Here is a 15566-nt window from a genome sequence, read left to right as displayed (position 1 = left end):
CACAGGGAAAGGGAGAGACCATAGAAAGAGGTGGGGAGACTGGAGTGAGCAGCCACAGGCCAGGGAAGCTGGGGACCACCAGCAACTATAAGACGCAAGGGTGCCCTCTCCCCTACAGCCTCAAGGAGGGGTGTGGCCCTGCTGACACCTTGACCTGGGCCTTCTGGCCTCCAGAACTGCGAACAAATATATTTCTGTGGTTTTAGGCTCCCCAGTTTAGGGTCACTTGTTAGGACAGCCTCAGGAAATGAATGCATGAGCCCAAAAAGGGACAGAACAGAGACTCAGGCCACATCTGTCTTCACTCCAAACGTGGCCCTCCCACCAGCCTGTGAGGTGTCCCTGGGAAGGCAGCTTCTCAGGGTCAGGGAGCCCATCGGTCAGGGCTCTGGAGGCCCGACCGCCGTGCAGCATGGGTTGGACAGAGGGTTCTGGGCCACCAGTCCTTTGGTGCTTGGATCTGCTTACACGCTCAAACTTCTAGGAACCCGAGGCAGCCCTTGCATCTTGAAGACGCTGTCTTTGGAAATTCTTGCTTGTGAGGGGCTCAAGCTGCCTTCCAAGGCTCCTAGTTATTCTGCTGGTGTTACTCTGAGCACGTCGGGGTGGAGGGACTCACGCAGTGTCGGGTGATCTGCCGCCTCACAAGACCTGAGCCGTGAGTGCCTCCCACCCTCGGAGAGCTGCGGTCAGCAGTCAAGTTCCCCCGACGTGGTCTGACTCAAGGTGCGTTCTCCAGAGAGGGCTGGCTCCAGACCCAAGGAGACAGGACGTTTCTCCCTGTCTCTCAGGTCACCTTGCCTGGCACAGGGTTGCCCTTAAAAAGTTGGAGATAATGGGAATAGAGCGCCTGCGTGCCGGGTGCTCCCTCCAGGCCAGCCAGGCCTCTAAACCTTTTACGTGCCCCATCTCATCCCATCCTTACTGGACTCTCACAGTGCCATTAGTATTCCCATTTTACAGGAGAGGAGAGTAAGTCAGTCTCACCTGCGTAATAAACTTTAACTTTGCTCTGGTTACGAGGTCGGTGAACTTCCGAGCAAAGATCGCAACCGAACTCCGTAAGCGCAGCGGCTGGGCTCCCGGCCTCTCTTCCCTAAGATGCCCCCTGACGGCTTTAGCATTTGGGGGCGATCCTGGAGCCTCGGAACGCTTTCCCTGGGTAACCGGACAGAGCCCTCCCCAGGCCAGCCCCAGCGCACCCCCCGGAAACACCTGACCAGGATGGACAGGGTGTGGTCGGCGGACTGGCCTTCACTGAGTTGGGTTCCCTCGGTCTGACTCGGTCTGGGTTTACTTACATTGACTTAATCTGAGTCGACTTGAGAGGACATGAGTTGGCGAATTGAGTAAAAGACAGTTGGGACTATTTCTGGGAAGCTTAAGAAAGTTCCTTTTGCTCCTCTGGGCCCACCCAGCGCCCATCCCTCCGACTGGGCTGGAGCTGGGGGAGGGGACAGACCGGCTCAGAAGTGACAGCCCCAGGAGCCCAGCCAGGCAGCCCCAGGAGCCCAGCCAGGCACCCCCAGGCACCCCCAGCCAGGCACCCCCAGGCACCGCAGACACCAAAGCGGGCAAAGTCAGCGCATCAGTATGAGGAGCCACGTTTCCGACTCTGCGCCAGGGCAACACACGGGCCATATGGGCACAGAGGGGAAAAGCAGAGGCAGGTACACGGAGCAAACCCCGAGCCCCGCCCTGCCCACGGGTCACGAACGCTGCTGTCTGCTCCAGACCTAAGTGGGAGAAAGGGAACCCAACACCCATGGCCTGGACCTACCAGAGCTTCCTGTGGGGGCCAACATGACTCCAGGGCCCATGAGAGTGACCACCCTCCAGGGTTTCATTCCCAACCTTGGTCCTGGAGGTTTCTTCCCTCCTTGGGAAAGGTGGGCTTAGAAGTTGACTTGCTGTGGGCAAGTGGCTTCAGCTCTGTGGGCCACTGGTTTCTCATCTCTGAACTGGGAACAACACTGCGGAGTGGAAGACACTCCATGGTGAGCGTTTAGCTCTGTGCTTGACATGCAGCGGGCACACGGCTGATGCTAGCTGCTGGGACAGCCCTGGGAGGACGAGGTGGTCGGCCCCCGCAGGGCCACCAGGGCAGGAGAGGAGGCATGAAGTCATGGATGAGGCCTCCTTCCACTTGCCACGGGCGGCCAACACGTCGGTTCCTTCTCTCACATTGCTAAAGGACCGTGCTGGCTACGTGGGTTGAGTTCAGTCTGCACATAATGCATTTCACTCGTGTGATCTCATGCGGTCACCTAACGACCCTGTTCTTACCTCCTGTCTACGGATGATGGAGCCCAGGCCCTGTGGCCAACTGTCCTGGTTTGCCTGGGATGCAAATGTCTTCCAAGTCGTGGGACTTTCAGTGCAAAAAATGAAAACTGGGACAAGTGCGTCACCCTAGACCAGAAGCACTTCCCCAGCCACGGGACCAGCCCTTAGCAGCGTCAGCGAGCATCCAGACCCTGGGCAGGCTGTGTCTCCATGGGGTCCATTCTTGAGTGGAAGCAACTCAGCCAGATGTGGGATTTCTCCCTCCACCTGCCTTCCCGCAAACCCCTTGAGAAGTTACAGCCAGGTTTGTCCAAGGAGCGTCCTCAGCACGAATCCATCATGTTTCCCAGCAGCCCCACAGAGAAGATACCCCCCAGTTCCATGTCACAGCATGTGCAAACTGAAGCCCCCAGAGGTCGATAGGTTCCCTGGAGGCCTGTAACCACACAGGTCTGTACCCGCACACCCCAGGGAGTCTGGAACAGACTTTGGAAATATTCAGAAATATTTGTGGGAAAGAGGAGTACTGTCTCAGGTTTCATTTGGGGTATAAACACAGCAGGATCCTACACAATCATTTTGTAAAATTCCTAAACCCAACCCAAACCAAAACAAACAGTGAAGGAGACGCCAGTCTGCATCAGGGGACCTGTCTCATGAATGTTTGTGCTCACCTGAAGCTCCAGCCGAAGCCCACAAGGGGCAGTGGGGAGGGGGGCGTAGAAAGGGGTGGTGGCCGGGGCGGGGATGGGGACCCTGTACAGACCCAGGGAAAGAAGCTGCTTCTCAGCCAAGCTGCACCCTGTGGGCTCAAAGGCCCTGCGTCAAGGCCTTGAGAATGAAAATTGCCAACGCCCAGCCATGAGTGTTTGGGAGGGTGACCCGGCCAGCTTCTCTGTGGGGGACCGATCCCCACCCCCCTGGGCCACAGCCCACTGCCCTCAGATGCTGCACCTTATTTGGCAGGACCCTGGAGCAAAGAAATTAAGCAAAAGTACTGATTCATTCGGCAGGTGGTGCAGACATCTGTAAGCTGGCTTTGTCTGGGGCAGCAGGATCCAGGGTCTGGGTCCCAGGAAAGGGCAGCCAGGGGGCCCCAGAGATGTTTGCCAACTGGGCCCCGGGAGGAGAAAGTGCCATCTCCTTCATGGGTTCGGGGAGCCTAGGAAAGGCAGACCCTAAGGACCCAAATCACTAGGGTAATAAATTGGGAAGAAGAGTGGTCATCAGCCCTGTTCCTGTTGACTGAGAGTGTATGACGTGTCAGCATTGGCCGAGTGTTTCCCGACATCCTCTCATTTATTCCCCACCACTGCCTCTGGGAAGGGCGGTTCCAGCCAGTGGCCCCAGTTTGGAGGTAGCTGGACCCCCAGATTGAAGCCTCCATTCCTACTCCTTGCTCTGCTATTCAGAAGCTGGGGGCTCTGCATCGAGTGGGGACATCCCCAGGCTGGTGGGGGGGGAGGGGAAGGGGCTGCCAGGCTTCTGACTCTGACGCTGGCTGCCCAGGTGGTCTCAGAGGCCCCTCATTGCCCTGAGCCTCATGTCCTCGTCTGGGACCCCAGCCCCATGTATAGACGGTTTGGTTGGTGTGGACTTACTTCAGCCCCAGACTTTCAAGGAGCCCAGAGGCTAAAGTGCCCCCAGCAAGAGCCCTAAGACTGGTATACCCTGAGGCCATCCAAGCGGGGTTCTCAATGGATCCACCCAAGATGCTGGCAGGACTGAGCAATCACAAATCCCAAAGAACCCTGGGCTTCCCGGACACCCCTGGGTGTGGGGTGTCCCGAGCGGGCCTCCTCCAAGCCCCACCTGGCACCCCCAATCAGCTCCTGTCTCAGGGCTCCCATAAGCTTCTATCAGAAGGGATTGCTGAGGTGAGGGGCATATGTAGGCTTTGGGGTCAGGCCGAGTCCTGCTCTGTACCCATCAGGGTGGGACCTGGCATTCCGGGAGCTCTCTGAGCCCACAGCCCTGTTTGTGAGGCAGCTGCTTTCAGGCCAGCTCGGCGTGGGGGGGCGCAGAGGGGTCGGGGGCCGGGGTCAGCAGACCCCATGGCACGCCCAAGGCCACCACACTGACGTCATTCAGCACTGCTGTCAAGGGGTCAGTGGCGGCCAAGGTGAGGGGAAGCGCTGCCCCCAGCAGCTGAGCGAGGGCTCGGCGAGGCAGCGTCCCCAGGAGCCGGAGTGCAGGGTGGGGAGCGAGGCGGGCACAGGGTGGGAGAGGCACCCAGGAGGCCTGGCCGTGTGGGCACTCTCAGGGCCCCCTCGGAGCTGCCCAGCCGGGGTGGCAGGGGTGGCACTTACCCATCTGCCCCTGTACCCCATGGGTCAAAAGTCGCCATAGGCATCACTGCCTCCAGTCCGGCTGGTACCCATGTGTGTGCCCAGTGGGCAGCAAGCCCCAGGGCAGGCAGGAAGAGGGTGGCAGTGGGGGCAGGAGCTGTTAGATGGACGGTCAGGTCAGAACGGCATCCTCAGGAGTCGGAGGTGGGCTGGTCTAAGGCTGCAGTAAAGAACGGGGGAGTTGTACCCAACAAGAGGGAGAGCGGATGGTGTAGAAAGGGCAAGCCAGAGGGAGGGCTGAGGTGTCTCAGGGACCCCCCCCACCTGCTGCATTTCCTGGCTCTGGACAGGGATGGACTGGGCGCACGGTACCCCAAACCTTCAGTGGACAAGTCTGGCTCAGCGACAGCATTTATGAGGCCGGGTGCAACATGCAAATATGGGGCCCTCTATTCCGAGATTGTTAAGAACTTCAGGATGGCAACAACAGCGCGTTAAACCAGGCAGGGGCCCTTTGAAACACGGTGCCCTGGGCACCTGCCCAGGTTGTAGACCTACGAAGCCAGCCCGGGGCAGACGTTGCCAAGGCTTAGTCAGGAAGGTTGTGCAAGCGTCTACGCTGCTGGTAAATGGCCAGATTGGGATGTGGATTCAGTTCTGTTCCGCCCCAAAGTCTATGCTCCAAATCCAGACCGGGTTCCGGGCCCACGGAAGATACAAAGGACTCACGCGTGTAGGAGATTCCGGCTGCGGGGCACAATCCCAGGGGCTACACCCAGCCTGGCACACTTTGACGCGTGTGCGTGCCGCGTGCTGCCCAACACCCCCTCCCACCGTCTCTGCTAAGAGCGCCCCACTCGCCGGCGGTCCGCCTCCTCCCTCCCTCCCTCCCCACCCACCGGGTTTGGGTGGGGCTGATCTCACCCCTGAGGCCCTGAGAAGACACATGACCCAGGCCTAGCCAATCAGGGCTTTCCATCCCACCGGACTTCCTGACTATGGTGATTGGTTCAGTGATGGGCATGTGACCCCAGCCCAGCCAATGAGAGGCAGCCACAGACGTTGTGAAGAGAATTTGGGAAAGAGATGTATTCTCTCTACTGGTTGCTAAGCTGAGGGCATGAGAAGCCCCTGCTGAGACTGGAAGCTCCATGAACAAAAGCGTAGTCAAAGGACGGAGAGAGAGACGCTGCTTGTGGCACTGTCAGATCCCCTGGATCTAGCTGTGCCTGAAGCTACCAGATCTCTGAACTTTTCTACCTAAGCCAGTTTGAGTTGAACTTGGTTCAGTGACCCAGAAGAATAATAGGAACAGGGCTCCGGGCAGCTTGAGAGCGGGGAACACAGCTTGGCTATGAGGAGCTTCCCATGCCTATGAGCCCTGAAGTCTTCCTGGGACATCCCCTGGCTTCCTGATGGTTAGAAGTGATGGTTCATCTACCCCCCGAAGAATATCAGTATAAAGCACCAGATGGAGGCATGTGGTTTCTGTAGGGTGGAGATGCCACTGCCTTCCTTCCTGACCCTTTTACAGGAGTTGCTCTGGGGGTGCATCATGCGCTGAATGAAAGGAAGCTAATGGCCAGGATTAAGCTAATGCCAACCATTCACAGTTCTTACCCCAGAGTGCCGGGAAAACCTGGGATCTTTTGGGCAAGAGGGATGTGTCAGAGGAGGAGATGCTTGGAGCCCAGAGGGAAGATTCTCTGATGCAGACGACTGGTCCCCCCAGGGCTGTGACGGGTCTCCATGGCATTTTTAGGCATGAGCCCAACCTGGGAGTCACAGCGAGGTGTGCCAGCTCCCGGCTGACAGAGAGGATCCATGGACGGGGGCAACTGGGGAAGGCTGGGAAGGCAGTGGACGGGTGGGAACTGGCAGGGGGGCCTCAAGGTGAGCAGTCGTGGCTGAGAGTTGGGAAAGAGGAGTGTGGAGAGAGACGAGGAGAAAGGGGAAGAGGGTGGGGGGACAGAGGCGGTGAGAGAGGAGGCAGGGAAGGAAACCCACATCGGCTCATGTTCAACCCGAGAGAGGAAAATTCCACTTTCTTCCCCTGAAACCTCCTCCCTCACCAGGCAGACTTCTTTAGTTAAGAAGATATGTTTTGTTTGATACATTTTTTCTTTCATCAGTGAACTGTCAAAATTACAGATGCTTGGCATAAAGGAGAAGCCAGTTTCCTCATCCCTTTTGGATTTTCGGATAAAATTTCCTGGCTCTGTCTCTCTGTCACATCATTAAGGAGAAGTTTATTTTCTTTGGGGCAAAAGTGTCGACTCTGATTAGCTTTCAACAAGACAGCCTCGTCAGTGAGTCGCCATGATGCAAAATTAGGAAATGTCTCTTGGGGAATCTGCAAGCCAGTAGTTGCTTTTCTCTCCCCTAAAGGAAATGCAGTTTTGGTTTTGGTGGGCATGGAAGTAATTTCGCTTTTATATAGACAATGTAAAATTCACCCATGAATCAGAAGGAATCGGGGGCAATGGGCCTTATAAATTTTGTATTGAACTGTAAACACCCACTGAAAGGCAGCCCATCATGGGTGCATGGAGGGCTCAAGCCCTTCCATGTGACACCCCATGCTCACTGCAGCCCTGGGAATCCCTCCAGGCCATCTGCCCATTTCACTGATGAGCAACCTGGAGATCAGCAGCATCATTCACTGGCTTGGGGTCACATGACTGTGAGAAATTCATTTCGCTGTGTCCTTACATGGTGAAAGTGGCCTCTTTTATAAGAACACTACTCCCATCCACAAGGGCTCCACCCTCATAACCTGAACACCTCCCAAAGGCCTTACCTCCAAATACTATCACATGGGGGGTTAGGATTTCAGCATAGGAATTGGGGGGGGGGGAGGAGGACACAGACATGCCCTCTATAGCAGCCAAGTTTCATCTAAGTGTTTTTGCCCTTGATGAGTCACTTAGTCCCCACAATAACCCCACTAGGAAGCTTTAGCCTTATTTCCATTTTACAAGGGAGGGAAGTGAGAGGTTATTTCCTCCTGCATCATCACTTGGCCAGTGGGCAGCAGAAAGGGATGAGCCCGGGCAGTCTGGGTTCAGAGCTTGTGCTCATAGCCAAGGCTGGGACCAGGGTGATCAAGCAAGGCACCCGGGCTGCAAAATTTAGAGAGAGGTCCTTCTTGGGACTGTACAGGTCCAGGGTCGATGCCAGAGAGTCAGGCATCCCCAGATTTCGCGCCGAGGGTGTCTCATTTTCTTCACCCTTGTTGGGACCCTGTTCATGACTCTGAACAATGCCCCCTGGGACGAGGTTCCCCCATAGTCCTGGCCCGATCATGGCATAGCACTTGGAACCTGAGCCGAGAGAAGTGCTGGCCTGGTTCTGAGGCTGACCTAAGGTCACATGCCTCCACACGCAAGAAGGCTATGGGGGTAATTGAGGTAATTATACACAGGCCTTATGCAAGAAATAATTTGTTCCTTTGATCTGAATTTTTCAAGAGGCTTTAAGTAACTGGCAATAAAATACATTACAACTTGATTTAAAAATGTATTCAGAGACTTCCAGTTTCCGTTCCAACATGTAGAGCTTAGAAGTCATCGTTCTCATCCTCACAACAAGGAAAAAGCTGAACATACCGAAAACGAACATCTCTTCTTAGATCCTTCAGAGAATCGAGGTCACGGGGCACACGGCTGCCCCAGAAACCTGAGAGGCAGACGGGCAGCCACAGAGTCACGGCTCACGGGGACTGGGAGCTGCGGGGGCCAGTAGCTGGCAAGAACACTTCCACAGCAACTGACCAGTTGCCAGAGGCTGAGTGTAGTGGCTTGACATGACAGACTCCCACAAGGCCCCACACTTTTGTGAGTTTTCCCTCTGGGAGCCCCACCTGTGCTTCCAGCAGGGGGAGGGAAATCAGCCATTTTAAAACATGCCTCAAACTTTCTATTCTCCTTAGCAAAGGTCTGCACTGAAGGGAAAATACCAGAGCCTCATCTGACCTAGGGAGGGGCATCTACACAGCAGGAGTCTCCCCCTCCCCCCCCCACTCCTCCAGCCTCTATCTCATTTAGGGGAGAAAAGTAAAAATCAAAGAAAAAGAAACTTTTCCGAAGGTCACAGCCCAGGGACTCTGACCTGCTGAAAGATATAATTATAAGATTACAGCCTCTCCCCATCACCTTGCTGTCACATCCACAGGACTCCAATATAATAACAGGGGGTTATAACTGAGACCTGCAAGACACTGACTCAATTTAAGAAGGAATTTCTGGGGAAGCCCAAAGGGAGCAAAGCAAGGACACAAGAGGAAGTTGAAGATTCTGAAACCTGTGGCTACCATAAAGATGAAACCCAGCCCAGTTCGGAGCCAGATTGACATCAACCCTCACACTAAAGTCTATTTACCTAGTTCCCGTTACTCTGTACAACATGTCCAGCTTTCAGCAAAAAGCTACAAGGCATACTAAAAGGCAAGAAAAAACACAGCCTGAGAAGACAAAGCAGGCAACAGAACCAGAATCCGATATGGCAGAGATTTCAGAATTATCAGACCAGGAATTAAAAATAATTATGATTAATATGCTAAGGGTTCTAGTAGGGAAAAGTGCAAGAACAGATGTAAACGAAGAGTTGGCAACTCTAAGAAAGGACCAAAAAGAAATGCTGGAAATCAAAACCCTGTAACAGAAAGTGAGAATGCTTTTGATGGGCTCATCAATAGACTGGGCATGGCTGAGGAAAGAATCAGTGAGCTTAAAGATGACAGTAGGTACTTCTCAAACTGAAGATCAAAGAGAAAAAAAGAGTGAAAAGAAACAAAGGAGGAGGAGGAAGAAATAAAATATCCAGGAACTGTGGGACAATTACAAAAAGTGAAACATACGTCAAAGGGAATAGCAGCAGAAGAAAAAAGAAAGGGATGGAAGAAATATGTGCATAATAATGTGGTTGAGATTTTCCAAAATTAATGATACACACCAAAAAGCTCAGAGAACACCAAGCAGGGTCAAGGTAAAAAATTCGGCACCTGACCATATCATATTCAAACCTTAGAAAACTGAAGACAAGTAGAATATCTTAAAAGAAGCCAGAAGGGGAAAACATCATCTTACCTACAGAATAATAAGGATAAAAATAACATCAGATTTCTTCAGAACCTATTCAAGCAAGAAGAGATTTGAGTGAAATATTTAAAGTGTTGAAAGAAAAAACCCACCAACCTAGAAGTCTGTATCCAGTGAGATTATCTTTCAAATTTGAAGGGCAGATGAGGAGTTTCTCAAACAACATTTGTCACCAGTAGACCTGCCTTCTGAGAAATAATTTAACAAGTTCTTCAGAGAGAAGGAAAATTTAGGTATACGTGAGGAAAGAAAGAGAGGGAATACATTTAGGTAAAATAAAATGTTTTTCTTATCCATAATCTAATAGAAAACTATTTGTTTAAAATGGTAAAAGCAGGGCACCTGGGTGGCTTAGTTTAATAAGAGTCTGACTTGGTTTCGGCTCAGGTCGTGATCTCAGGGCCATGGGATTGAGCCCCACATCTGGTAACACACTCAGAGTCTGCTTGAGATTCTCTCCTTCTGCCCCTCCTGTCCCATGTATGTGTTATCTCTCTTTCTCTCATGCTTTCTCTAAAATAAATAAATAAAGAAATATTAAACAAAATAAAATAGTAATAGCAAAAATGCATTGGGTTATTATAGTTTATGGATAAGTAAAATGAATGACAGCAGTGTTGTAGGGGACAGAAGAAAGAATAGATTGAGAATACTCTATTAGAAGGTACTCTCACTATCCATGAAGTGCTATAGTTCCAGTTGGTAGTAGACTTAGATTAGTTGTAAATGCATACTGTGAACTCTAAGGCAACCACTAAAAAAAAATTAAAAGTGGCCTAATTGATATACTGAGAGAGGAGAGAAAATGAAATCAAAGAGAAAATGCTCAATTAAAACCAGACAAGACAGAAAAAGAGAAGACAAAAAATAATAAACACAATGAATTGAAACAGTAGGTAGCAATCGAACTATGTGAATAATCACTTTAAACATTAGTGGTCTAAATAGGCCAGTTAAAAGCCAGAGACTGGCAGAGTAAAAAACAAGACCCAACTATGTGTTGTCCATAAGAGACCTAGTTCTAATATAAAGACATTAAAGATTAAAAATAAAGGAGTGGAGAAAGGTATACCAAGTGGAAGGTGGAAGGAGGAAGGTAGAGGGAAAGGGAGAGGGAGGGAGGAGGGAGAGGAAAGGAAGAGAGAGGGAGGGAGGGGGAGGGAAGGTGGAGGGAGAGGGAAGGTGAAGGGAGAAGGAAGGGAGAGAGAGGGAGGGAGGAAGGAGAGGGAAGGTGGAGGAGAGAGGGAAGATGGAGGAAGGAGAGGGAAGGAGAGGGAGGGAGGGAGAGGGAGAAGGGGAGGGAAGGAAGGAGGGGGGAGGGAAGGAGGTGGGGAGAAAAGAAGAGGTATAAAAGGACAAAGAGCCCAACCCAGAAGAATATGTGTCTCCGGAAACAGAAGAGAATTTCTCTCAGTGGCTTTACTGTAGAGAAAACTTAATGAAAACCATGCATTCAGTAAAACAAACGCTCAAAGACAGCATGATAAAAACAAGAAATCTATTTAGGATATAAGCTGACCTAAGGAAACAGATTAAAAACAAAAATAACATCATTACATAACAAAGAAATAACAATATAAATTCCCAACAGGTGCGGTTGGGGACTCCATCACTAACATGGAGAGAAGGCTGGAGGTAAAATAAATAAACACGGACGCAGTAGGCGATGGGCGCAGAGCTGACAGACACCTGCCGCGGGCCGTGCGGTCCAAGGGTTTGGGGCTTCCGTGAATCACTAAGCCCAACAACCACAGGGTATTCAAAGACGTGAAACAGAAGAATTCCCCTGAAGTGAAGAAAAACCTCTAAAACTTTACACTGAAAAACACACATGGTTTTCTAAGAAAATTTTATTTAAAGGGCTTGACACCGAGACATAGTCTAAGTGAACCACTGAATTTCAAGGATGGAGAAAAACTTCCTTGAACGTGGAAGCAGGAAAACAAATCACAGAAAAGCAGGGCAATCTGAAGCTGATCTCATGCTTTTCCACGGCAACACACAGTGCTGGGAGACAGAACAACTTCCACAAAATCCTGGGGGGGGCGGGGCCATGGACGTGACCTGGGAGCTTTGGGTACCCCAAGACGTCATTTAAATCAGCACAGCAGGTGGACACTTCCATGCCTAAGAAACCTCAGGGAACATACACGAAACATACATGAAAAGGCTCTCTGAGGAGTTAAGTTGAAGTTCACTTCTGCCTCTGGAACCTGGCGCCTGTGACTTCCTCATTCATTCATTCATTCATTCATGCAGCATGTCCAAGCCTTGATGTCGGACTTCTGACTGCTCCAGCTTGGGTCACACGCCCATCCCCGATCCGGTCCCTGTGGCTATCGGAGATTCTGGTGGGCAGCTCTGATCCATGGCTATCAGATGGATCTGCGCTCAGCCGACACCGGCGGGGTCCCACACGAGCCATGGCCCTGGGTGCGTCCCGCCCAGAGGCTGACCCTGCCTCACATCATGGGCTTCCCAGCCAGACGGGGCCCCAGCGAGGACCTGAGAGCCAGTTCCTGCCCCACCAGCCACATCCGCCTCCCTGCCCTCCTTTTGCTGTTGCCGGGCCAGTAGAGGAGCGAGGCTGCCAGCTCTTGGCAGAGTGCGGATGTCCCCTGCGGCTGGCGGGGTGTGAGGGTGACTCGTCATGAGGCTAGCACAGGGAGGACAGGACTTTCTCACCCCTGATGTCTGCAGACAGTGGCTGGCTGTAAATTTCTCTGGGCTCCCAGCCCAGAAAGAAGGAGAGAGAAAAAGGGGAGGGAAAGCAAGTGGGGGTAAAGGAGAAGCAGATTCCCACCCCTGAGAGCCATGGGCCAGGGCACTGGATGCTTGGAGGGCGCCTCCCCACTGCCCTGGGAGTGAGAGCCCCTGCGCCCCCCACCGCGGCCCTGCCACCTCTCCGGGCGCTCATCCCCGCCCACTTCCCGCTTCTCCGGAACCCGCATGCTCTCTCCAGCCCACAGCCTTTACCTACCCATGCCAGCGCCTGGAGCCCTGCCCCCCACCCCACCCGTCCTCTGGCCAAATCCTGTTCCTCTTTTGGGTGCCAGGATACGTGCTCCTTCTTCCTGTCTGCACCCCACAGATCACAAGGTGCACCCCCCAGACTCCCTCTGTACTGTTCACACCCACTCAGACACACACACACCGGGCTCTTTACCGGCCTGTCTCTGCGAACGGGCACACAAACCTTGCATACCTTCCCAGATTCTCCCAGGTGCTCCTTCCTTCCTTCTTGGATGGTACCCCACTGTGCCACCCTGCGTTTCCGCTTCCCTTCATGGATGAAACCCCACACACTGGGCCATGGCCTCTGGCTTCCCTAGCAGCCGCTGAGGCGCTGGATGAGGCAACTTGGAAGGCTCTAGTGGGAGCCAGGCCTTGCCCTTTCTCCCGTAGACTCTGTGTGGTTCTCCCTCACAACCTTTCCAGTGAAGTCTATGTGCTGTCAACACACCTGCTGGGCCGCCTACTGTGTCCCTCCTCGGCACCTCGCCCCCCTTCCTCCACCTCCCTACCCCAGGCTTACCAGTCCCCAGTAACGTCCCATCTCCCCAGTGAACCTTATCCTCTTAATTCTTGCCTCAGGCTCTGCCTTCCAAAGGATCCTTGCTCCTTGAGGATAGAAACACGTTTTATTCATTTCTTTAAATCTCTACTACCTGGAAATAAGTATTTGGGGAATGACACAGGAATTAATTAATCAGCTAAATCTCTCTATACTTACCTTACAAATGGGAAATAAAGACACAGAAGAGGTGAATTGAGGGTCTTCGCTTCGGACCCTTGGTCTAGAAATTAATGTAGCAGCTGCATTGGAGGCCTTATTCTCATATAAACAGGTGGATAACTGAGAAGCTCTTCCTACTTCTATGAAGATGAACCAGCTTGACATAAATTCAGAGAGCTGGAGACAGCAGAGTTGTCCTCCCCAGATCTGGCAGTTTCCCCAACTGTCCTCCCCAGATCTGGCAGTTTCCCCAACTGAAGCGAACTGACCTTGACCTTGGACTTGTGCAGCTTAGATCCAGGCAAGCATCTTCGGTTACTTTGTTGCAGGGCCATAAGCTGTAACACATGAGGTATCCACCGAGGCTGGAGGCTACCTCTACCCCGGATGTCAGCTCCCCCAGGCTGTCTTTGAACCATGTGTCCCAAGAAAATGAGGCAAGTATGTGTCTGCTTTCACACCTTGCACTAGAGAGTAAGAAATTTCTCCAGATAACTGCCTGTAAAGACATAGCCCAGGGCCAGAGGTAGCCAGGACACAATTAAAACTTGGCACCTTCGAGAAGGAACAGCCCTCGGTGCCACGCCGGCGTGGATGCAAATCCAGTCATTCAAACATACCGCGGATGGATGACTAGTAACGGTGCGTTCGGTGACACGGCTTTTGTAAGTGTCGCAAGTCTGTGTCACAAGCCTTCCACTTGCTTGGCTGTTTCCCTATAGTACAATCTCACTTAGCATGATGAGTTTCCAACTGGCGAGTTGGAAACGAAGCTGGAGCCCCCACATCCACAGAACCCTGAATCTAATTAGAGGCCACTGCAGGCGTCACGGAAGGCTGCAGACACGACACCGCTCCACGAGGCGTGATTGTTTGCTGGATTTTATACTTCAATTTTCTTGGTGATGGGAAGGGGAGAAAGCGTATGTGGAAAAAAAAAATTACGTTTTTCAGTTGCAGTTTGATGCCTTTAACAAACAGCTTTGCACCTTAATAGAACATCTTTCTGGTAGACATTCCACAAAGGACGTGATTATAGGGTGCTTTATCGGGCTAGAGAAGGCTAGTGGCCCTCTGCAACTTTCTCCCCATCATTCAAAGCTACTTCATAATATTTGGTCTGTTAAAATGAAGCAGCTTCAACATTTGTACCAAGATTTGTGAATCAGACTGACGTTCGCCCCAAACCTCCCATGGGCTCCTGCTCAAGAGCTTCCTTTTACTGTTCCCAAAACCCAGATGAAGCCGGGCAAAAGGAGGGGGCCCGGGAGGCTCCGACCCTGAGAATCTCTCAACTTGGTTGGTGGGGTGGACACTGAGTGCCTACCTGAGAAAACCGAACGTTCCTGACGCCTGTCTCCAGGAAAACTCAAACCCGATAAATGATTTAATCGGCTTTGGGGACTGAAGTGGGAAAAGTTTAAGTGATTGCTATGGAAAGAAAAACTGAGGGTGGTGGGGTGGTGAGTCAATGCTTTTCTGCCTGAAGTTGAAAGAAATGCACTTTATTTTTTCATCTTGCTGTTGCACTGCCCGCTGGAAGCCCTCCGTCCCTTTCTGCCGGGGCCTGGGATGCCCCCGGTCCTGAGGCTGCCGGCCCCCTGGCTCAAAGGAAGAGGCGTTTGGGGCTGGCTGGGCCGGACCAGGTGGTCTGACGGCCCCCCACGCCGCCACCACTGCTACCAGCATGGGGTGGGCCGTCCAGAGGCTGGCCAGCTTTGGGCTGTTCCCTGGACAAGGGGCAGTTTTGGGGTGAGACTCAGCCGGAGCAAGAGCTTGGGGGCCTGCCAGGTAGGAACGGCTGAGCAACGGGCGGCCAGAAGCTGGTGCAGCCACTTGAGAGGGGCCCCCCCGGAGCCCCCCAGCAGCTGTGCTTGTTCACTGAGCCTCACGGAGGCCAACAGGGCTGAACAGCAAAGGCCTTTGCCCCTGCCCGTCCCCAGAAGCATGGAGCCCAGACCACCGCGGGGAACCAGGGACTGGGGGCTTTGGAGGCATTCAGGGGCAGAGCCTTGTCCTGGGCACTCCTGTCCCCGCCTTGACATTGTTGAGACACGTGGGCGGCTCCTCGGGAGGCGGAAGGGACGAGCGTGGCTAATGCTGGGGGCACTGGTGGACAGATGCCGTGTGGCGGTGTTCACTCAGCACTTCCTGTGA

This window comes from Mirounga leonina, unplaced genomic scaffold (assembly GCF_011800145.1).
Source record: "Mirounga leonina isolate KUSES-001 unplaced genomic scaffold, KU_Mleo_1.0 Mir_195, whole genome shotgun sequence".
NCBI lineage: Eukaryota > Metazoa > Chordata > Mammalia > Carnivora > Phocidae > Mirounga > Mirounga leonina.
This window is presented reverse-complemented; position numbering follows the sequence as displayed.